Source organism: Patagioenas fasciata, chromosome 3, assembly GCF_037038585.1.
Source record: "Patagioenas fasciata isolate bPatFas1 chromosome 3, bPatFas1.hap1, whole genome shotgun sequence".
In the NCBI taxonomy this organism is placed as follows: domain Eukaryota; kingdom Metazoa; phylum Chordata; class Aves; order Columbiformes; family Columbidae; genus Patagioenas; species Patagioenas fasciata.
In genome coordinates this window covers 124,275,077-124,298,875 of record NC_092522.1, presented here as the reverse complement: position 1 = coordinate 124,298,875, position 23,799 = coordinate 124,275,077, and the positions used below count along the sequence as shown (strand labels likewise).

Below are 23,799 nucleotides of genomic sequence, written 5' to 3'. Positions count from 1 at the left end.
TCTCGTTCGGCAGGGACGTCACAGCAGCTCCATCAACTATTGCCCCGGGGAGGAGCAGCCGGGGTCACAAGCCCAACTGAGGGATTTGCAAGCGCCATCTGCATCTCCTGAGCCCCAAACACAAGGACATTGGGCTTCGCAACCCCAGAGCGACGCACAGAAGGTGTTAACGCTCTGTTCCTTTAGAAGGAAATTAAGAGCAGCCTTATGTAGTCAATCAAAGGGGAAGCTAAGACTCCAGCTTCAATTCTACCCTTAGAATCACGGTGTGAAGGGACATTCAAAGCTCCCCCAGTGCCCCCTGCCATGAGCAGGGACATCTTCAGCAGCTCAGGTTGCTCAGAGCCCCGTCCAGCCTGGCCTGGGATGTCTCCAGGGATGGTTCAGCCACCACCTCTCTGCCCAACCTGGGCCAGGCTCTCACCACCCTCAGCACAAACAATTTCTGCATCATGTCCAGCCTGAATCTCCCTCCTTTAGTTTAAAACCATCACCCCTTGTCCTGTCACAACAGGCCCTGCTCAAAAGTCTGTCCCCATCTTTCTTCTTGGCCCCTTTTAAGTCTGAAAAGGCTGCACTAAGGTCTCCCCGGAGCTTCTCTTCTCCAGCTGAACACCCCAGCTCTCTCAGCCTGTCCTCCCAGCAGAGCTGTTCCAGCCTCAGGTCATCTTTGTGGTCCTACAATGTGGCCCCCTCTACCCTCACAAGTAGAAAAGTCTTGCCCACCGTTTGCAACGTGCTTTGGAGCTCCACGGTGAAGTGCAAGCTCAAGGCATGAACATCTCAGGTTAGGAATCATAGAACCATGGGATCATTTTCTTTGGAAAAGCCCTTGAAATTCATCAAGTCCAACCATAACTCACCCCTGGCACTGCCCCATGTCCTGAGAACCTCATGTCCGTCTGTCCAGCCCTCCAGGGATGGTGACTCCAGCACTGCCCTGGGCAGCCTGTTCCAATGCCCCACAGCCCTTTGGGGAAGAAATGTTTCATAGTATTGAAACAGAAATCCAATCTGCTGTCACTACTGCCACTGTTTCACCACCCTGCACAGAAATGCATGTGCACAGATCAGGCATCACCCAGCAAGCGCAGGGTTTGCATGGCCAGATTCCTCCTTTTCCAGCTCTCCGGTGCCGTCACTCCAGCTGTGGGTAACCTGGGGTAAGTGCACGTGAGACGCAGGATCCCAAAGATGGAAACCAACAGCCTCAAATCACTTCTCAATGAAGACGCTTCCTCAAATACGCGCTTAGTAAAAGCTCTTTAGTGACCAGTGACAGAGCCCAGGGAAGGGCAGAAGATGTGCCAGGGAGGGTCAGTGGGACATGAGGCAAAGGTTCTGCACCCAGAGGTGCTGGACACTGAACAGGCTCCCAGGGAGGTGTCATGGCCCAACCTGACAGTGTTCAAGAAGAGACTGGACAACGTCCTCAGACACACGGGGTGACCTGTGGGGTGTCCTGTGCAGGGACAGGAGCTGGACTCCATGATCCTGGTGGGTCCTTCCAGCTCAGGACACTCTGTCATTCTATGATTCTATGACCCGCTTGGAAGGGACCCTGTCCATTTGAAATCTAATTAAAAACCTGAATTTAAGCAGATTTGGTGATAGAGGCAAACACCCTCTCTACTTCATAACCAGGTTTTCCCATATAATGTTCTCTTCATGCAAATGTAGATATGACTCGCATTTTCTTGACCGTTTATCCCCTTCTTGGTGCACCCAGTGCATCGCATTTCTATCCCCTTGTATTTCCCAAGCAATGCATTTACGGAACGTAAGGATTTTATAGGTTGCTTTGCCCTAGAGACCTGCCCTAGAGTCACCTCCAACCCCTGCCCCCAAACCTGGGCTACACCTAAAAGCCACTTTTCCTTTTTGAAGGAAAAACGTACACCATTTTGCAGCTGCATCCATAGGGAGGGAAAGCAGCCCAGCGAGGGCGCCGGGGCCGCCTTTTAGCAACATTTTTATCCAACACCACATTGCTCTGTTGGGGTTTTTTTTTTGCTTTACTGCAGCAAAACCGTTCTGCTTCTTCGTTATATAATTTCTCCTAACGTTCTCCTTGAAGCGGGCTGCGGAGAGCTCTGCAACAAAGGCGTCTGCAATAGGAAGCCTGCAAAAGTTCAGGGAAATCATCCCCAACACACATTAATTCGCAGAGAAAAATAAGACAGGGCTTCGTTTTATACCTCGGCATCACCTCCACGTTCAACAGAAACACCACGAGCTGTTTGTTTCACATGCACGACAACGACCGACGTGATAAAACTCCGCAGGCTGAAGGTTCCCTCCGCTAAGCTAAAGCTTAAGCCAAGCTTAGCTAAAGCCAAACCATTTTGCACAGTGTGAAGCAGCAGGACTGAACCTGCGTCCTTTGCGAGCTGATCCTTAGGTTTGCAAAAACAACGGGCACTAATGAAACAAACAGCAGGAGAAGAGATAAAGCATTCAAAACATAATAAGGAGGATGGAGAGATTTACAATGAAGTCTTAAGAAGGAAGAAACAGGATGGGGCAGCACCACAAATGGGATCTTTGCTACAAGAAGCTGCGGGAAAATGATGCGGTGGGTGCACCTCCCACCCTAAATACAGCGGGTGTGTTGAAATAAAGCATCAGAGTAGTGGTCAAGTGTATTCATATTACAGAAATAGGTGTAAATATACCTTCAAAAATCAATATATTGTAAAAAGCACGAATGCACAGAAGGAAGGGGAGAAGTAGGAGAGGGTCAGGGGAGTCCAGCTCCCTTGTGGAGGGAATGTGAGGTGAAACTAATTAAAATGTACAGCCCTGCGAGGCTTTCGGGAGGAAAGAACAGCAGAAATAAGTCCAAAGCGATGCTATTAAATCACAGATATTAATAGCAGGAGAGATCCATAAGTCTCTCACCTGTTAAAACGGAGGGCGAGAGATGTTTGGCCGCCTGGCAAAGCATTGCAGAAGCGACCACGTTCAAATCCTTTCCTGATGCTGCTCGGCGCTCCTTGAAACTGTTTTACAACACAAAAATAGGCGAGTGCCCGAGAAAATGCAGGAAAATGGCACAAAAAAAAACCCCACATAAGGTTTGGGAAAAGTAGGACATCCTTTGAAAGGCGCAGGATCCCAGCGAGTGACAAAGGGCTGCGAGTTCTAAGTAACCCAGTGTCGCTTTTGTTGAATTCTTCCCCAAAATTCTTCACTGCTCCGGAGAAAGGAACTTCTTGCTTTGTCTGACGAATTAGGAATCGCTGCTAATGAATCCAATGCTCCCGAACTGCAAGAAGACTCAGACTTTTAAAGAAAATGCCAATAAAAGGTGGTGGTGGGGGGGGGACCCTACCTGGCTATAAATCCCTGGAATTTGGTAGAAGACAAAACACCTCACAGAATCCCAGAATGTCAGGGGTTGGAAGGACCCTGGAAAGCTCATCCAGTGCAATCCCCCCATGGAGCAGGAACACCCAGCTGAGGTTCCACAGGAAGGGGTCCAGGCGGGTTTGAATGTCTGCAGAGAAGGAGACTCCACAACCTCCCTGGGCAGCCTGGGCCAGGCTCTGACACCCTCACCCCCAACAAGTTGCTTCTCCTCTTTCAGTGGAACCTCCTGTGTTCCAGTTTGCACCCATTGCCCCTTGTCCTGTCACTGGTTGTCACCCAGAAGAGCCTGGCTCCATCCTCCTGACACTGCCCCTTTCCATATTGATCCCCATGGATGAGGTCCCCCTCAGTCTCCTCTTCTCCAGCTCCAGAGCCCCAGCTCCCTCAGCCTTTCCTCACACGGGAGATGCTCCACTCCCTTCAGCATCTTGGTGGCTGCGCTGGACTCTCTGCAGCAGTTCCCTGTCCTTCTGGAACTGAGGGGCCACAACTGGACACAAGATTCCACCTGTGGTCTCCCCAGGGCAGAGCAGAGGGGCAGGAGAACCTCTCTGACCTACTGACCACCCCCTTCTAACCCACCCCAGGTACCATTGGCCTTCCTGGCCACAAGGGCCCAGTGCTGGCTCATGGTCACCCTGCTGTCCCCAGGACCCCCAGGTCCCTTTCCCCTACACTGCTCTCTAATAGGTCGTTCCCCAACTTACACTGGAACCTGGGGTTGTTCCTACCCTATCTTCCAGCACAAAGTAGAAAAATTGAAGGCCAGTTTATGTAACAAAATTTGTGCGCATAACAAACACACTCTCCGTGCAACTGTAAAGTCAGCGTTGCAGAAGCATCCACGCAGCAACGCGCTGGAGCCGGCAGCGACGTTTCGGTTGGAAAGGGAAGATGAAACTCAATGTTCAAAAGAAATGAATTAAAAAATTAAACCATTAAGAGCAAAAAAAATGGTGGGTTCACAAAGATCTGTAAATATTTGGCCTTGAAGCTCTTCTCATAAGAAAGAGGTTGTTCCTCTCTTTTTCTCTAGAGGATGATGCTGAAGGCACCAGGACGGTGAAGCCAGAAGGTGACACCGTTCTCCGACACCGCCTACCCTTGTGTCAAGGCAATGAGTCCTCTCCTTCACCACGTCCCTCTCAGAAACAACGAAGAATTGGGCTGTTATGTAGACTTTGAATTTCCATTCTTCTCTTTCAAGCCACATCTTTCCAATGGGAACATGGCAGGGCTGAACACCTCACCGCGCTGGAGAAGAAGGTTCATCGCAACCACCTGCGAGACCCAGGAGCAAGAGCGATGGTTTCCAGGTCTCCTGCTGAGGATTCCACTCTCGCATTTCATTCGCTGTCATGAAATATTTATTACCCTGCCGATGAGTTAATTAAAATTTTTAATAAGATTTCGGTACTTACTGAAATTATTTACCCCGTGTACGGCCACGGTGTTGACAATAGATGGGTAAAGTGGTTTATGAAGTGGTTCTATTTTTTTAATGACTTATCTACTTGTCTGAAAATGCTCTAATTATTGCTAACAGCTGTGAAATTTATCTGTCCTTCCTATTTAACATGCAAAAGAGTTGCTAGATTGTTTCTACCCTGTCATTCACCCATTATTACCCCATCATTTTCAAAGACCACTGCAGCATCCCAAACCAAGACCCACCGTACAGTAAATAACTGATTAAATACTTCGTTACCAACACTCATGTTAATAACGGAAGGGTGGGAAAGGTCTAGAGTATAAATGCAGACCCTCTCGGGAAATAACAAGCAAACAACATCTCATTGTAATGAAGTATTTTCATCTGCCAGAGAAAGAAGGATGGGATGGGATGGGATGGGATGGGATGGGATGGGATGGGATGGGATGGGATGGGATGGGGTGGGGTGGGATGGGGTGGGATGGGGTGGGATGGGGTGGGTTAGGAGGGAAGGGGAGGGGAGGGGAGGGGAGGGGAGGAGATGGGAGGGGAGGAGATGGGAGGGGAGGGGAGGAGATGGGAGGGGAGGGGAGGAGATGGGAGGGGAGGAGATGGGAGGGGAGGGGAGGAGATGGGAGGGGAGGGGAGGAGATGGGAGGGGAGGGAAGGGAATGGGAGAGGATGGGAGGGGAGGGGAGGGGAGGGGAGGGGAGGGGAGGGGAGGGGAGGGGAGGGGAGGGGATGGGATGGGGTGGGATGGGATGGGATGGGGTGGGATGGGATGGGATGGGATGGGATGGGGTGGGGTGGGGTGGGGTGGGGTAGGGTGGGGTAGGAGGGGAGGGGAGGGGAGGGGAGGAGATGGGAGGGGAGGAGATGGGAGGGGAGGGAAGGGAATAGGAGAGGAGGGGAGGGGAGGGGAGGGGATGGGATGGGATGGGATGGGATGGGATGGGATGGGATGGGATGGGATGGGAGAGGAGGGGAGTGAAGGGGATGGGAGGGGACAGGGTGGGATGGGAGGGGAGGGGAGGGAAGGGGATGGGAGGGGACGGAGTGGGATGGGATGGGATGGGATGGGATGGGATGGGATGGGATGGGATGGGATGGGATGGGATGGGGCGGGATGGGATGGGATGGGGCGGGACAGGATACGATGCGATAGGATGGGATGGCCATTGTGTTGCAATGCCATTCTTCATGGTATATTCAGAAATAACGCGCTTACGCCAGGCGGAAAAGCTTCCTCCCCATTTTTACATCAGTCGGGAGGCCACTGTGCAGCTGCACTTTCCATCTAAAGATAGATGGAGTCGGAGAAATGTAGAGCAAAGGGAGCTCATTTGCGACATTACACTATTATATTTAAGAAAAAAGCCCAACAACGCTGCAGCTGTATCTGTAAATCATCACTGTGACATGTGCTCGGGTCTCTAATTACTCACTTTCACGAACTAAAGACGCGGGAGAGAGGGATTGAAGAGCCCGCAGAACGCGAGAAGACAACAAATGCAGGAAATTTGGAGGAGTCTCCCATTCATGAGATGAGAATCAGCAAAATTCGGCGGCGTCGCTTCCCTCTGCTCCGCCGGGATCAAAGCGGGGAGAAATACTAATGTTCTGAGGTTACAAAGAGGGATGAAAACCCCACCGAGCGGTTGACACCACAGATGCACGAGCGGAGCTTCACTCGGTACAACCAACTCGAAATGTCTAAATAGCTTTAAATTGGCTGCTGAGAGAAATGCACAGTGAAGCCGCTTACGGTGCGCGAAAAAGGAAGGGATTCCTACTAGAATTCATTTAATATCATTAAATTTAATGTCATTAAACTCAACCGCTGATGGCTTCCATGACCAATATCTGTTCCCTAGGGGGTTTCTCTACACCTTGACAATAGGCATTTGTGGATCTGGACTGTATTTCCTACACATTTGAGCAAATGCCTATTTTGCCGTCCAAACATTTACAAGCACCATGTATTTAAATGCAAAATATTTGGTAGAGTGGCGGGAAAATCGAGGGTGGGCCTTGGGATGTATCTGCTCCAACCTCTGGGCTCTGTCCTCATGGTGAAGAAGCTTTTCCTAATTTACAATTCTATAATAATGATGATGATGATGATGATAATAAATCAGTACACTACCAGGTTTTGTTCTAACATTTGTCAAGATGTGTGATGACCTTTCCTTGCTCGAGAAAACCCATTTCCTTTGCGGTTCTTCCAGTTGTGCAACTATGAGGTTTGAATCGCCCATTCACATATTTACTCTGTTTCTTTAAGATTTTTCCATTAAATCTTCCACTTCAAGTATGAAGCTTCATTTATTTTCCACCTCCGGACCATGCACTGTGATGGTTACCGTCAATTTAAGGCTGCTTAAATCAGAATTTTATTCCGGGCAAGGAAAAATTTAATGAAATAGAACAAAGGAAAGTGTAGAGTCTTGAATCTGGGTAGGAACAACCCCAGGTTCCAGTGTAAGTTGGGGAATGATCCATTAGAGAGCAGTGTAGGGGAAAGGGACCTGGGAGTCCTGGGGACAGCAGGGTGAGCATGAGCCAGCACTGGGCCCTTGTGGCCAGGAAGGCCAATGGGACCTGGGGTGGGTTAGAAGGGGGTGGTCAGTAGGTCAGAGAGGTTCTCCTGCCCCTCTGCTCTGCCCTGGGGAGACCACACCTGGAATCTTGTGTCCAGTTGTGGCCCCTCAGCTCCAGAAGGACAGGGAGCTGCTGCAGAGAGTCCAGCGCAGCCACCAAGATGCTGAAGGGAGTGGAGCATCTCCCGTGTGAGGAAAGGCTGAGGGAGCTGGGGCTCTGGAGCTGGAGAAGAGGAGACTGAGGGGGGACTCATTCCTGGGGATCAATATGGAAAGGGGGAGTGTCAGGAGGATGGAGCCAGGCTCTTCTGGGTGACAACCAGTGGCAGGACAAGGGGCAATGGGTGCAAACTGGAACACACGAGGTTCCACTGAAAGAGGAGAAGCAACTTGTTGGGGGTGAGGGCGGCAGAGCCTGGCCCAGGCTGCCCAGGGAGGTTGTGGAGTCTCCTTCTCTGCAGACATTCAAACCCGCCTGGACACCTTCCTGTGGAACCTCAGCTGGGTGTTCCTGCTCCATGGGGGGATTGCACTGGATGAGCTTTCCAGGTCCCTTCAACCCCCGATATTCTGGGAGTCTGTGATTCTGTGATCTTCACAAAGCATTTTCCCTTCATTTCCTACGCGTTCAGATAGAAACCCCTCAGCTGTATAAATCCAATGCTAAAAGACACACCATCCATCCAATATTCCCTTACTTTGTTATTAAAATTTGCTAATTAGTTTGCCTTTCCCTCTTCACACTTGGGCTTAAGACAGCAGAGAATTTCCCTGCAGATAAAACTGGTCCCTTCTTAACAACCCATCCACGCTTGGAAAAGGAATCCGCTTGCTCCCGAGTGACGTTTCCATACGAACCGTAACAAGCACCAGGGCAATTTTCCTTTGATTCTGAATTTCATTTTAACGGCGTCAAGTAGATTTTAATATAAATCCATAGCCGGGATTCATGACAGCTCCATTAAACAAACGGGTGCCTTTCACTGTGTAAAGCAATGCGGGATAACAAGGATGAGGACGCGGGGCTGGGGAGGGAAAGCGCATTAAAGCTCAGGCTTTATTAATCTCACGAGGCTCTTCTGAAACCTCCAAGGGGAGTCTAAGGTCTTTATGAAAACAATATTGAAAAAAGAAGCATCTAGGAGGAGTTTGCTGTATATTCCTATGTAGTTTTTGGTATATATTCCCATCGCCTCGTCATTTGTAACTCGCAGTTCCAAGAGGTAAGGAAATTAGGGGAGGAAAGCAAGGGTTATATGGGGAAAAAAACTGGTTTTATGGAAAATAAACATCACTTTACAGTTCAGAGAGATGAGAGGTCACTGGGTATTAATTAACTTGATGCCACGGATATCCCTGCATCCTCTCCATCCCACCCTAGTGGGGTATCGGGCGGTCCAGACCATTTTTCTATAGATGGTGAATTCCACCCCGAGTTGATAATTCTTATCAAGAATATACTCTGAAGTTTTAAGCATCATTTGAGGTGCTTTGAGATGCTGGAAGAGGAGGAGGGAACGACACAGAGAACGCTGAGCGAGGATGGACTCGATCTTCGAGGTCTTTCCCAACCAAAATGATTCTACGAACATTAAGATTCTCATTCCAAATCATCGGGATTTCATGGGTGTTGCGCTCCTAAACTTGCTTGTAGTGAAAATTATTTACCACTATTACTGGTTTTGGGGAAGTATTACTGTACATGACACAGCTCACAACAGTAAATAACCATTGAAACCAGTAGTTGGGCGAAACTGCTGGGAAATACTTTAATTTTGGGTCCTTTCCTGACGGCAGCAGGCGCGTGCGTGTGTTTTAACGCATATAACCCTTACCTTCAAACCACAGGAACTAGATAGCGATAGTTTTCTTTGTGAGAAGCAAATAGAGCCGTGTATTTAGCAAAACCTGGTGCTGGTGGAACGTCCTCAGCACCAACTCAGCGCGGAAATCAAGAAACGCCAGCAACACGCTTCTCGCTTTTTGTCCCCAAGCGGTGGCTTTGGAGGTTTTGTGTTGATTTATCGCTTGAAAAGTTTACCAGAAACAGTTCTCACCGCTCTCCTGAGTTACTGACAAGCGGTTACACAACTCCCATCAGTTCGGGAAACATGTTCTTAGTGATAACTGGGGGATAAAAGAGACTCCTCCAACTGAAAGCACAAATAGTCCTTGCTAAGGGTTTAAGCCATCTAACATCTTCCTCTTTCAAAGACAAGATCAAAAGTGAGGGAACAAACAAAAAGGCAGGTCTAAGCAGGTTTCTTTGTTATTTTTAGAAGATAAAAGGACCTCCCTTTGCAGATATCACGCTGTTTTCCCCAGAAGCTGCAACTCTGCAGCAATAGCTGTAACCACCCCGGAGCAGAACCTGCCTCCTGCAGGGTTCAACTTGCTGTCTCCAGATGGTTTCAACCCATCCAAGAGCCTTTAGAGAGAAGAAAAAGCGTCACAGGAGGAGGAAAATCCCCTCCAGAATGGAGAGATATCACCCCAAAAACACAGCCAGGGTGGGGATGCTCATGCGAGTCTGGAGGTGACATCGAGCTGAGTGGTGCGGTTGATGTATTAGAGGGATGGGATCTGTCCAGAGGGACCTTGATGAGCTCAACAAGTGGCCACACGTGAAACTCAGGAGGTTCAACAAGGTCCTGCACCTGGGTCGGGGCAACCCCGATATCGGTCCAGGTTGGGGGTGCAGGGATGGGGAGCAGTCCCAGGAGAAGGACTTGGGATGCTGGGCTGAGACATTGGCCATGACCCGGCCGTGTGCGCTGGCAGCCCAGAAACCACCCGTGTCCTGGGCTGCGTCCCCAGTCCCGTGAGCAGCAGGTTTGGGGGGATTCTGCCCCTCTGCTCCGCTCTGGTGAGACCCCCCTGCAGTGCTGGTCCAGCTCTGGGTCCTCAGCACAGGACACACATGGAGCTGCTGGAGAGGGGCCAGAGGAGCCCCAGGAATGACCCGAGGCTGGAACAGCTCTGCTGGGAGGACAGGCTGAGAGAGTTGGGGGGTTCAGCTGGAGAAGAGAAGCTTGGGGAGACCTTAGTGCGGCCTTTCTGTGCTTAAAAGGGGCCAAGAAGAAAGATGGGGACAGACTTTTGAGCAGGGCCTGTTGTGATAGGACAAGGGGTGATGGTTTTAAACTAAAGGAGGGAGATTCAGGCCGAATATGAGGAAGAAAATGGGGCCAATGAGGGTGGTGAGAGCCTGGCCCAGGTTGGGCGGAGAGGTGGTGGCTGAACCATCCCTGGAGACATCCCAGGCCAGGCTGGACGGGGCTCTGAGCAACCTGAGCTGGTGAAGATGTCCCTGCCGTGGCAGGGGGGAACTGGGGGAGATTTAACGGTCCCTTCAACCCAAACCATCCTGTGATTCGATGCCTCTAATCCTGCCAATCTCTGGAACATCTTCTATGAACAAAACCAAGGCAGAGCTGCTTGTACTGCTCTGGCTTAGGGAGGCAGCGACCACAGCTGTGTCCTGCAGGGAGAATCTGCCATGGCTGGTGGCTCAGCACGACACCAAGGAGCTGCCCTTGAGAAGGTCAGAGCAGTAACGAACACAGACTGACAAAAGGTACCAGAATAGCTAAAACAATGAAAGAAAGTAAATAGGCACCGATTTATAACCTCCCAGCCACAGGAAAGGCTTGCGCAGCAAATACCGCATTAGGCAAAGAACAGCAAATCGTTAAATCCTGAAAACCCACGGACTCGCTTGAGTGTGGTTTTCAATGAAGCGATACACACATCATCTTTGTGGGCCAGGAAGCAGAAATTCCTCGAGGGCAGCAGAGAACCCAGCAGATTCAAAAGCCATTTAACACACCCGGCATTATTGACCGTCCTGTTGGACACCGATTATAATCGGCCAAGACACCATCACATTCACACCTCATCTCAGCAAGAGCCACCAACACGGTGGGGCTGGACACAATGATGAATTAAGATTCCCTTGTTGAACGAACCACCGCAGATGTGGAAGAAGGGGTTACAAGCTGTATAATGATGTACACACCACTGCAGACGTGGAGGAAGGGGTTACAAACTGTATTAATGATGTACACACCACCACGGATGTGGAGGAAGGGGTTACAAGCTGTATTGATGATGTACACACCGAACATGATGATAAATTGATCACCACGTAGCTGCATTTGCTTAAAATCTCTAAGAGTAGCAAAGGCAAATGGATGAAGTGGCTTGTCCCACAAGATAAGCAAAACCATAATCTGGGTATTAAAACACAACAGATCTGATCTAAGCAAGGTCTAATGGAAGATGAGCCCATCCTTACTTAGACATTTGAATTTTTTGAAGGAACTAAACACCAAAAGTTTCTACTTGATGGAAGAGGCGCCTCAAATACCTTCTGTATAAGCAAAGCACCCGATCTCACTGTGCAGCTGTAGGATTTCTGCATGAAAACAAAAGTATTTAATGGTATTTTTAGAAAAAAGGAACAGAAAGAGCTCTCAGATGTGAAACTACAAGCAGTTCCCTATGCAAACGGTTCTTAATGTCACACGGAAGAGCCAAAGTCCCCAGCAGGCTCTGAAATCCCATCGGCTGGTTTCTTGTGGACATAGGCTTGAAACTTGTGTCTGCACTGAGGAGTGGGTGCCTCCAAAATACAAACACCTACCAGAAAGGTTGCTGGAACCCCTTCCAGTGGGTATGGGGGAGGATCCTGGTTGGTTTGGGCTCTTTGTGGTTTAAAAGCAAAGCTTCAGGAGCGGCTTTAATTCATTCAGCCTGCGATTTCTCCTCCTGAAGTCCCCACAAGTGCTGCATGCACCTTCATCTGGATCAGCAGAGTGTTTCAAATCCATGGCTGAAACGACATCCCTCTCGAAAATGAACAGAAGAGGTAGAAGAGCAGATAATCTGGGAGCACGGTGACTTCCAAACCTGCCATCTGTGTCTTCCCTACCCCAGCAGCCTCGGGAACAGGGCCCGGCCAGGCAGAGGTTACAGCTTCAAGGAAACACACCTACGGCAAATACCTCTCACAAGATACCGTTGACAAAGTGTTGCGACACTTGAAAACGCTGTTAGCAGCAGAAAATCTATTTAAAGTGGAAGGAATATGATCTTTAAGGAATAAAGGAGGAGTTTCAGCTCAGCGAAGCCCAAGGGTTAGGGTGGGGAAGAGCGATCGCCTTCATCTCAAAGCCCCACTGTAGGATAAAGGGGTTGGGAACTCAGTCGCAGCAACTGGATTTTTTGGCTTGGCATGAAATCCAGTTGCTAGAGGAAACAATGAACTTTAATAAGACAGATGGGGGGGGAAGAAAGAACATAATGAAAGGTCGAGAGGTGCCAGGTGGGATGAAGGTGGGAGCCCCATCATCAGTCCCCTAAATTAGGGGAAATCCAGAGCAGCCGAGGCGGCACCTCACCCTTAAAATGAACCTAGGACTCGCTCTTCCTCCCTGCAACGATCTCTGATCTCACAGATATTTAACTCTTGGGCTGTATCCATCCAGCTGCCTGGTGTTCAGAGATGTCTCGGGTAAAGCCTGGAAGCGCAATTTGCTTTGGAGAGGGGGGAAAATAGGAGAAAATGAAGAACACCACACACTCCAGCCCAAGGGCCTCAGTCTGCAAGCTCCCGCCCTGGGTAGGTATTAATTAGTGGCTGGAAATTGGGGAGAAGCCACCACCGCCCCACTCTGCAAAAGCTGAACCTGGCCAGATACCGGAGAGAAGAATAAAGGCAGCTTAAGAGTCACAGGAGCTGATTCTGACTTTGGTTTTGCGCGATACGGCTCATCTGCTTCTGGCCAAAAAGGAGCTGTTATGTGCAGAGGGAAAGGTGAGCTTGTTGCGGTGAAAAATCCTGAATCCAAGCGCTTATCGGTTTAATAATTAACTCTGAGCAGCTCTCCCAGCACTGGACTGGGGCTCTGTTGGTTTCTTACCACCAGCTCCTCTCGGGTGACTCCGGCCTGACACTGTATTGCACACAGCAATACACAACTGGTATCATCCCCATATTTCACAGCCATTCCTGCCACCAACAAGGCTCCAACACCTCCAACCCACCACCGATCATCCCACCTCCATTTAGAGAAGCAGCCGACTCGGGGACAGAAAGCAGGTGACCAAAGGAGGACGCACACCCCCAGTATCTTACTGGGAGCAGTATTTACACCACAAAGGAACAATCCAGCAGAAACATCCCATTTCCCATCGCGCTCCAGCCAAAACCAGCTCCGACGCCAAAGTTTCTTGCAACACCGGCTATCTCGGACAGGGAACTGCGATCCAAGCAATATCAAATTTCATCACAAGAAAGCAGCTGTAGCGATATATGTAATTTTTGCCTTACAGCACGTCAGTGAGAAGCTGGTTTTCCAGGGGAATTAGCAGGGTACAGGTCCCCTGTCCCGCGTACTCATGGTCCACAGGGGTAAATTCTCCCGGTCTCGATGGAGCGAGGCTGTGAATCCCACAGTCACAAAGAAGCTGAAGCCAACCCCTCATCTGCGGCGATTAGAGACGACGCATACTCATCCAACCTCTATTGTTTTCACCGTTTTGTTCATTTCTAAACCTATTCTGTGGGCAGAGCGCAGAAGTGCTGGAGTTGTTACATGCACCCGCTAGTAAGAGCTATAAGGCTGCTGAGCACACGCTTCTTGCTCTGCAAATCCCATCAGCCCTTACCATAAAACATTGTGATTTCCCAAGTTTGTGACTTGAAAAGCTCTACTTACGGACTGAGTTCACCTGAGCAACCCCGCAAGCCAGCCTAGAGCATAGAACCGATTGACCAAACCCGGTATCATTCTTTAGCCCAAATCCTTCGCATACCATTCTGCCAGCGCAGCAATTAGCTGTTCCCTTTTGCAAAACATATTGAGAAAGCGCGGTCGATTCAGGCAATAATTCCATCTTTACGAGCTTCTAAAACAGCTCTCGTAGCTACGAATGTAACGCAGAGCGACTGCACAGCTCACGGACGGAAAACAACCCAAAGAACGCCAAGGATGGAGAAAAACGAGTGAGTTTTGCAGTGCCGGTAACTCATTCTGCATCAAGAGGTGCTCCAGCAAAACCACCTCCCCAACAGGTTGAAGCATTTTCCACCAGAGGAAAGAAGACATAGAGACTTGTGACCTTACCTCTGTCTTCCCGAGGTGAAAGATGGTTCATGGGAGAAATGGGATTCTGCGGTGAATTAAATGGGAAAACAAGGGGTTCCTAAAGCCTCGGCAAACGCAGGCGCCGACCTTCCATGGGCTGTCTTCACCTGAGCTCTGCTGACGGGGACCAGCATCAACCGCTGAGTCCTGCGGGGGAAAATACAGTTTATTTGCATTACCTTCCATTTCTATTTCGGAACGTTATGCCAACAATGCCGTTTTCAGTTGAAAAACAGCAACGTTGTTAACTTGCAACTATTAATTCACAGCCGACCATCTCAAGACCATCAACTGCAAGGTGTCTTTCTTATGCCATTGGAAAACAGCTCAGTGAGGTTCCTCAAGCTTTAAGCTACTTGGGGAAATGAAGCAAATGAAAGCTTAATACTCCACCTAATACATTTCTTTGTTTAAATTCTCCCCTCCCAACGCCACTTGGAAGAAATAAAAATCACCCTCCAGAAAAACCCAGGTGGAGCAGCAAATCTGCCATAGTGAGATGGTACCTACGCAACACAGGAGATGAAAAACTACCATCAGAAAATGAGAGGTGGTGTTTATCTCAGAGCACCACGGAACACGTAAAACCCCAAATAATCAGATCCTTCCCTGCCCCACAAAGACACCGGGAGTAAATTGTTGATGTTATTGAACATAAGCTAGAAGTGGATCAAGGAGATGCTGAATGCTTATATACAAATTAATCTGTGGCTTCCAACTACTTTGGAAGCTTTGTTGAAAAAAACAAGTTCATAAAATAGAGTTGTTCATATTGTGATGAGCTGCCTCAATTCTAATGAAAAAGTAAGTACATATTTCCCATATAACAAGCGCCAGGAGCAGGGGAAACGGCCTCAAGTTGCACCAGGGGAGGTTGAGGTTGGGTGTGGGGAACAATTTCTTCCCCAAAGGGCTGTGGGGCATTGGAACAGGCTGCCCAGGGCAGTGCTGGAGTCACCATCCCTGGAGGGCTGGACAGACGGACATGAGGTTCTCAGGACATGGGGCAGGGACAGGGGTGGGTTATGGTTGGACTTGATGATCTTGAGGGGCTTTTCCAACCAAAATGGTTCTATGATTCTATTTTGTTTCTTGTTACTAGGAATATTGGGTTAAGTTTATATCTCCCAATCCAAGCATCTCAAGTCAGATGAGGGAAGAACCAGAACCAGATGAGGGAAGAAACCCGCTTGTCCCCATCACCACTCCTGCTGTCACAAAGGAAATGACTTACACGGACACATTTGTTAGAATATCGACTTAATAACGTACCTGTCGTTAACAAGACAAGACACAGAATCAGAGAACCATGGAGATGAAGGGTTGAAGGGACCTCTGGAGACCCCCCAGTCCAACCCAGCTGCTCACACAGGGTCACAGAGCAGATCACACAGGTGGGTCCAGGCGGGTTTGAATGTCTCAGAGAAGGAGACTCCACACCCGCTCTGGGCAGCCTGGGCCAGGCTCTGGCACCTCCCACCAAAGAAGTTTCTGCTCATGTTCAGATGGAGCCTCCTGTGCTTCAGTCTGTGCCCGTTGCCCCTCACCCTGGCGTTGGGCACCACTGAACAGAGTCTGCTCCATCCTCTGACACCCACCCTGAGATATTGATCCCATTGATCACATCCCTCTCAGCTTCTCTTCTCCAGCTCAACAGCCCCAGCTCTCTCAGTCTCCTCATCACAAAGATGCTCCAGACCCCTCAGCAGCTTTGTGTCCCTCCCTGGACTCTCTCCATTAACTCCTATAAGTCATTCATTGCAATTTATTAATGAAAAATCAAATAGGCAAAAGGAGAGAGGAAAACTCAGACGGCAGCATCATCTCCAAGGCACCGGCCATGATCAACCCCACAAGTTTACGGATCCACATCCAGAGACCAGGGGCCATCCCACCGGGACATGGGACACCTGCCTTGTTGAGCATCCGTTTTCCACACACGTACACAAAACCAAACACAAAAGACGCACAAACCGCTGTATCGTTCAGCCTTCCAGTCTGAAAGTTGCATTTTACCAGTGGGAGACGGTTTTTAATTTCTAAATCACATCTATATAAATAATATCCATGTCCCAGCTGCTTTCACTGCGCTTACAATAATCAGACAAAATGACACTAAGGAATGTTAAAACCAGTAAAGCATCAATAATAAAGGAAACGTTAAGATTATGTTTCCAGATTCCCAGGGCAAGGTGTGTTCCTGGGGGAAATTAAGCTCCCCAAACCAAAAAAGGGATGATGTTCCTGTTTTAAAACAATACAATAACTCTTGTCAACCTGTCCCTCATGAAAAGGAATGCAATAATCACTATTAAAATATACATAGAACAAAGAGAAGAAAAAGTAAACTGTTGGCATATTAAAATACGTCAGAAATGGAGTGATACGAAGCGGTAAGAGAAGCAAAATGAAATGAGAGGAAGCACAATATTCACAGGTTATAAAAATTACCCAGGAACAGCAAATTCCAGCAACGGGCGGAACAGCAACAGAGCGACCAGCAGCAATATCATAGGAACCGCAGCTGAATGCAACAAATATTTCTGTTCATTAATTAAGAAAGAAACCAGATGGTCCAGTCATGCCACAGGAAACATCTTCTATTCCAAACAGCAAGTCGGGCAGATGTGAAACAGCAGCGAGCGGAGTTGCTGGTTTGAAGTCAGGGGATCGCCAGCTGCGTCCCGGGGGATTGAAGAGCTGGATATTACAAAGATTTAAAAGAATTAAATAAAACAACTCTTGACCATCTAACAGAGCTTCTTGCAAGTCAGTTTGGGAGATTTCAGAGCATCGGAGGACACGGTGCGGTGTCAATATTTTAAATACATGAGCAGGATGACCAGGTTAATCGTGAGCTATCGCTCCAACCGACATGCAGGGAGAAAAGAAGAATGTTGGTATAAAATCTAATTAGGAGTTATAGGAAGTAAATAAGTGATGTCTATTGACATGTAAGTCTTAAATCAATTGTGTGTGTTTTCATTAAGACGAGGAGATTGGCTGCAAACTGTAATAGCTCTGACGCAACGCACTTAGCGCTCGGTAAATCATTGAACTTTGTAAAGTATGATTTCTCGGGTAGCTAGAACTGCATTACATACCATGGAATATATTAAACACATTAATAATTGGCCAAGCAACAAGTGATAAAATACAACTCGATCATCATTAATGACGTGCCCGTATCGCGGTCCCAGAAGGAGCCACCAAAACGTGGCCTCACGGTGACTCCGAGAGCAGCACAAAGCCCAGGACATGAGACCCGGAGCTTTTACCAACGGGACTACAAACCAAAGATCTTGTGCGTCTTTATCGCCAGGCACAGCGAGGAGCAGAGACCCGACCCATGCAGGAGGGATGGAGCAGGGGGGGACACAGGAGCAGTCTGGTCAGTGCAAGAACAAGTGGGTGAGAAACAAAAGCAGCAGGTGACAAGTCCAAAACCAGAGAGGAGACAGTGATTTCTTCACGCGTGGCCCAGGTAAGTGGTTTAGCTCCCTGCCCAGGATGCCGTGTGTGATAAACGTCTGTGCAAGCTGAAGATGGGCCATGTCACAGAGCAGATACCCACCATAGGCATGAAGAAGATGGACACCATGGTGTGGCCAGCAGGCCCAGGGCAGTGACCGTCACTGTGCCGGGACCTGAGGTGGTCAAACCGCCAATCCTGGGAACAGTTCTGGGCCCCTCACACCAAGAAAGGCCTTGAGGTGCTGGAGCGAGTGGAGAGAAGGGAACGGAGCTGGTGAGGGGCTGGAGCACAAGTGTGATGGGAGCGGCTGAGGGACCTGGGGGGTTCAGCTGGAGAACAGGAGCTGAGGGGAGACCTTCTGATCTCTGAACTGCCTGAAAGGAGCTTGGAGCCAGGGGGGTCGGGCTCTGCTCCCCAGGAACAAGCGCCAGGAGCAGAGGAAACGGCCTCAAGTTGCGCCAGGGGAGGCTGAGGTTGGATGCGGGGAACAATTTCTTCCCCAAAGGGCTGTGGGGCATTGGAACAGGCTGCCCAGGGCAGTGCTGGAGTCACCATCCCTGGAGGGTTGGACAGACGGACATGAGGTTCTCAGGGACATGGGGCAATGCCAGGGGTGGGTTAACGGTTGAACTCGATGATCTTGAGGGGCTTTTCCAACCAAAATGGTTCTATGATTCTATTTTTTTCTCTCTCATTGTTACTAGGATTATTGGGTTAACTTTATATCTCCAAATCCAAGCATCTCAAGTCAGATGAGGGAAGAACCATCATTAGTTCCAAACCTGCTTGTCCCCATCACTGCTCCTGCTGTCACAAAAGCAATGACTCACACGGACATGGTCGTTAGAATACCGACTTAATAACGCACCCGTCATTAGCAACGCAAGACTCCTATAAATCGTTCCTTGCAAAATTGATTCATGAAAAATCAAGCAGGCAAAAGGAGGGAGGGAAACTCAGACAGCAGCATCATCTCCAAGGCACTCGCAATGACCAACTGGGGAGTTGGGAAAGTATCGTGCAGGGCCTGCCCCGTTCTCACGTCCTCCTGGAGTCTCTGCATTTAGAAACAGGGTGCAGATCCATCAACGCTGTTCTTAGATTCTCAGCTCAGAGCAGAGCAAACTGTCCTCAGGACTTGACCCCAGGGCTGGTGGGGCCATCAACCGCACTGGGGTCCCCAGCGCAGCTCCCTCCGGCACCAGCTGCATCATCCACGCGCTTGAAAACTCTTGAACGTGGACCTCAACCCACTCTTTCCAAGACAGCTGAACTCAGGGGCATCCTACAGCTTCTCAAGATCATATTAGATACTATTAACAACCTCTTCTTCTCCAGAGATGGTGGAACCGTGGCCTTTGAACCACATGCAGCTTCCAGGGAGCCCCAGAATCACTCCCGGGCTGCAGGAAAGCTGCACAAGCGGCAGCGGGACGATGTTGGTCCAAGGCCACCAGATGATCTGGGCCCATAGCAGCAGCAGAAGGAGGGTTTGAGAGGCAGCCAGAAACCCACGCTCCATTTAGAGAGCACCCAAGGTCTTCCAGACATAACCCCTGGCAGAACCGCTCCATCCCCTCCAGCTCTCCCATGTCCCACCTGCTCGCTTCTCCTCAACCATGTATGAAGATCTTGCTGTGCTTTCCCAAGTCTTTGGCACGCGATCTATCTGCAGACCACCACCCACCGTCAGAAATCACGGTGAGAAGCTAAAGGAGCTGGATCTCTTTCCTTTCCAAAACTCACCCCCTCGAGGCAATAATAAAAGACACTTCACAAGTGCTGTTAAGCACAAGCTTTCAGTTCAAGGTACAGAGAGATCTGGAGGACAGATAAAAGTAATAAGTATCTGTAGATTCTATACATCAACAGCCAAGGGTATTTTTCCCTTTCATCAACAAGCCTTTTAATTAGCAGGCATATGCACTGAGAGATTTCCAACATTAAAAGCTCCGAGCCCTTTCACTGAAGCTCGCGTTGACTGATGACCTTTGCTCTTCTGTTTTCTTTCCAAATCCTGTATTCAGCGTTTTTTTCCTCAAACTATTGACAACTTCCACTGCATGGTTTGAAGCGATTTGGGCGTATCCATGTTTTTCCACCCAACAAAGGACCCAAGTCACGTTCGCCTCAACCCAACAAGGCAGAAAGGAGAAACATCCCGTACAAGTCGGCGGATCGGACCTTGGGTTTCGACGGTTGAAGCTGAGGGCAAGAGGTGGGTTATCCGCGATCTTGTTAAACGCGTCCTCTGGAGCTGCTTTGAGCAAGGTTCAGACCTCCTGAAAAACCAGTGCAGAGCATAAGGACGAGAAAATCTACCATGGCTTTTAGGCTTAAGGTCAACCACTAATATATTTTGGAGTCAAATACGTCCACTAAACCATTTCAGACATCTCAGCGACCAGCGAGTTCTCACCCCAAACCTTTCATCTTTAGTTTCCTACGACGTTTTCCAATCATTTTTCCAAGTCATGCGTCTCCTCCTGCAGCTTCAGCCATGGACCTACGGGGCATAATCACTTTGCAGCAAGTTCTCACCCGGCCCGTGCCGGACCAAGCCGCTATTGAAGCGGTTCGGCATGTGAACCATCCCTCAATACCTCCCTTGTCATATCTTAATAAGGCTCTCAATATTTTATCAGCAGCTGTTGAATATTAAAACGCACCAACAAGGGGCCGTGGAGGCCGGAGCAGGAACAGCATCACTCTCTTCACTTGATGGACCTACAACGTGGAGACAACCATGGGTTTGGCCAACCCTGGCCCACGCTGTGACCGCAGGATCCTCTCTTGTCCATCAGCTGCAGGCTTGTTCCATTTAGCCCAAGTAATCCAAGCTAATAAATGATACTCAAGTACAAAAAGCAAGCGGAAAGGAGTTGGGAGGGATTTAGTGTTTATTGTATGGAGCCTCCCCAGGGTCCTTCCTGCTCTGCCCGCTCACAAGTAACGTGCGGCACTAAATGCATTTTGCAGCTTCTCCAAACTGTTGGACCAGTGTAAAGAGATATTTAACCTCCCTGGAGTAAAGACAACAGGCAACAGCTTCAATTCAATGCTCATTCTCACTACATTTCCCCTCCCCATGAAAATAATCTTTCAGGTTCCCTTTAAATCTGATTTTGCTTAACAACTCATACACATTTTTGGGCATCTGGAAAGCCTGTTTTCCCTCCTTATCTACTTTTTCATGTATTACTGCCTGATTTATACCCCAAACCAAAGAAGTATTGCAGGAGACGGAGAGAAAAGCCGTTTTGCAAGAGGGCTAAATCTGTTTGCCAGTTCGCTGTTGCAAATTAAAAGGTCAGAAAAACAATCACTGTATTTGGAAAGGATAATTTTACACAACTAAGACCTCAGCAAGAAAAAAAAAATAATAAAATAAAATAAATTAACTTTGTTCCAGTAAAGCGAGTTGTCTTATCTACCCGCAAGGAAGTTTAATAAACAGCTTTCTGTACTGCGGAGGTGTTGAACGCCTGCCAGGGTTTGCAGGGATCTCGCTCCTCCCAGCTGAAGCTGCAGGGCTCGAACTGCAGAGCAGAAAGAGTAAAATAGGCTTTAAAAGAAACCTGAAGGAGCGATCGATTGCGTTGGTTCGTTTGGGCCACTGGTAACGATGGGCAACACGAATACTGAAGTTCCATCTGCTGCTACTGTTTGAGATCAAGATTAACCTGCCGGTTCCCAAAGCTTGAGGTGCTCCTGCAAGACTGGAGAGGCCCATTGCAGAGCCCAGCTTAGAAGCCCTGCCAGGCTTTGTTAAGTCCAGCCTAGGGCAGCTCCAGGTGGAAAGAGTCACTGCGGGAGCCCTTGAGGGACAGCAGAGACGCACAAGTAGCTCCAAGGTTGGGGTAAAGCAGCAACAGCTGCATTTTATGGTGCGTTGTTCAAGTCTCCCAGTCTTGACCAACTGTCCGGCTCGTGGGGATATCTGAAGGACTGAAGAAGACAGGCTGAATTTCACTGCACATGCCACCCATTGAGGGGTTTGACCCACCAAGAGACAATCATAGAATCATAGAATCATTTTGGTTGAAAGAGACCCCTAAGAGTATCGAGTCCAACCACAACCTAAGTCCACCACTAAACCACGTCCCTAAGAACCTCATCTGTACGTCTTTTAAACCCCCTCAAGGATGATAAGCCAAGATGAAGGGCTGTTGAGCTCAACAGAAAGGAAAAGCTGTATTTGTGTGTTCAACACCAAGTAGAAAAGGGCTTTCAGCAGGTCACCACAACATCTACTACGTCCATGAATGCTCCGCCTGCCACAGATCTCCTACACCATTGTTGGTTTTTCTTCATTCCTCATTCACCCATCTCATCACAACACAAAGCCCTGAGTTCCCAATTTTGGTATTTATGCCAATTGATGTAATTTTGAACCAGCTCAGGACTTCCCAAGTGCTGTGAAGCCATAACAGCACTTTGCTGGCAGCTGGACCATGCACAGAACCACAGAACCCCAGCCTGGTTGGGGTTGCAGAGACCTCTGGAGATCCCCCAGTCCAACCCAGCTGCTCACGCAGGTTCACCAGAGCAGATCACACAGGTGGGTCCAGGCGGGTTTGAATGTCTCAGAGAAGGAGACTCCACACCCGCTCTGGGCAGCCTGGGCCAGGCTCTGGCACCTCCCAGCAAACAAGTTTCTGCTCATGTTCACATGGAGCCTCCTGGGTTTCAGTCTGTGCCCGTTGCCCCTCACCCTGGCGTTGGGCACCACTGAACAGAGTCTGCTCCATCCTCTGACACCCACCCTGAGATATTGATCCATTGATCACATCCCTCTCAGCTTCTCTTCTCCAGCTCAACAGCCCCAGCTCTCTCAGTCTCCTCATCACAAAGATGCTCCAGACCCCTCAGCAGCTTCGTGTCCCTCCCTGGACTCCCTCCAGTAATTCCTTGTCCTTCTTCAACTGGGGAGCCCAGAACTGGACCCACAACTGCAGATGGGGCCTCCCCAGGGCAGAGCAGAGGGGGAGGAACAACCTCCCTCCACCTGCTGCTCACACTCTTCCTCACGCACCCCAGGTCCCATTGGCCTCTTGGCCACAGGGCACATTGTTGGCTCACGGTCACCCTGTTGTCCCCCAGAACTCCCAGGTCCTTCTCTGCAGAGCTGCTTTCCAGCAGGTCCACCCCTAAGAGGCAGTGGAAAACGCACAAGTCAAAACGTCTCCCTTGCTGTGACTCGACCATCGTCAGCTCTGGAGAACACTGAACTTGCTGCAGGATCCTGCAGAGAGAACAACTCTGGAAACTCTTCAGCAGATGCCACTTTCCAAGGGTTAAGCGGGGAAAAGAAAATCCCCAAACTACCAAAACTGAAGCATTTTGTATCCACACACAACCCAACACCCCAGGTGCCCACTCGCTGCATTTTGCCAAATTAATCCATAGCTTGCTCCGAGCCAAAATAATCATGAGATTTATGTCCAAAAGCTCTCAAGTCATTAACAGCCTTAACCGCACACCTCATATGAGTTTTTAATAACTTCCAGATATAGACTACATCCAGCCTTACTCCTCCTCCACCGGCTGAACTCCATGAACACCCTGATTTCTGGAACAGCATCCGCATCCTCGGAATAGTCGGTTTCTTTCATTAGGGCAAATTTGCTTTCCAGCCAAATGACATATAGATAATTATTAACGCAGCTCAGTCCTGCAGCGCTCAGGCCCCTTTCCTTCCAATTTGCGAACGATTCTGCCAGACCGATGCCAAAGGATAAGAAGCGCTTGCTTGCCTGATGTCACCTC

General features: G+C 49.2%; 1 protein-coding gene across 6 annotated transcripts in view; it reads right to left on the bottom strand.

Annotated features, from left to right (window-relative positions):
* The window catches only part of NCOA1 (nuclear receptor coactivator 1), a 186,098-nt gene that overhangs the window by 113,391 nt on the left and 48,908 nt on the right, over window positions 1-23,799 (bottom strand). For all 6 annotated transcript variants that reach the window (XM_071807177.1, XM_065834700.2, XM_071807179.1 and 3 more), the window contains exon 2: window positions 14,535-14,702. The gene's annotated coding sequence lies outside the window, so the exon portion shown is untranslated. The remainder of the gene's footprint in view (window positions 1-14,534; window positions 14,703-23,799) is intronic.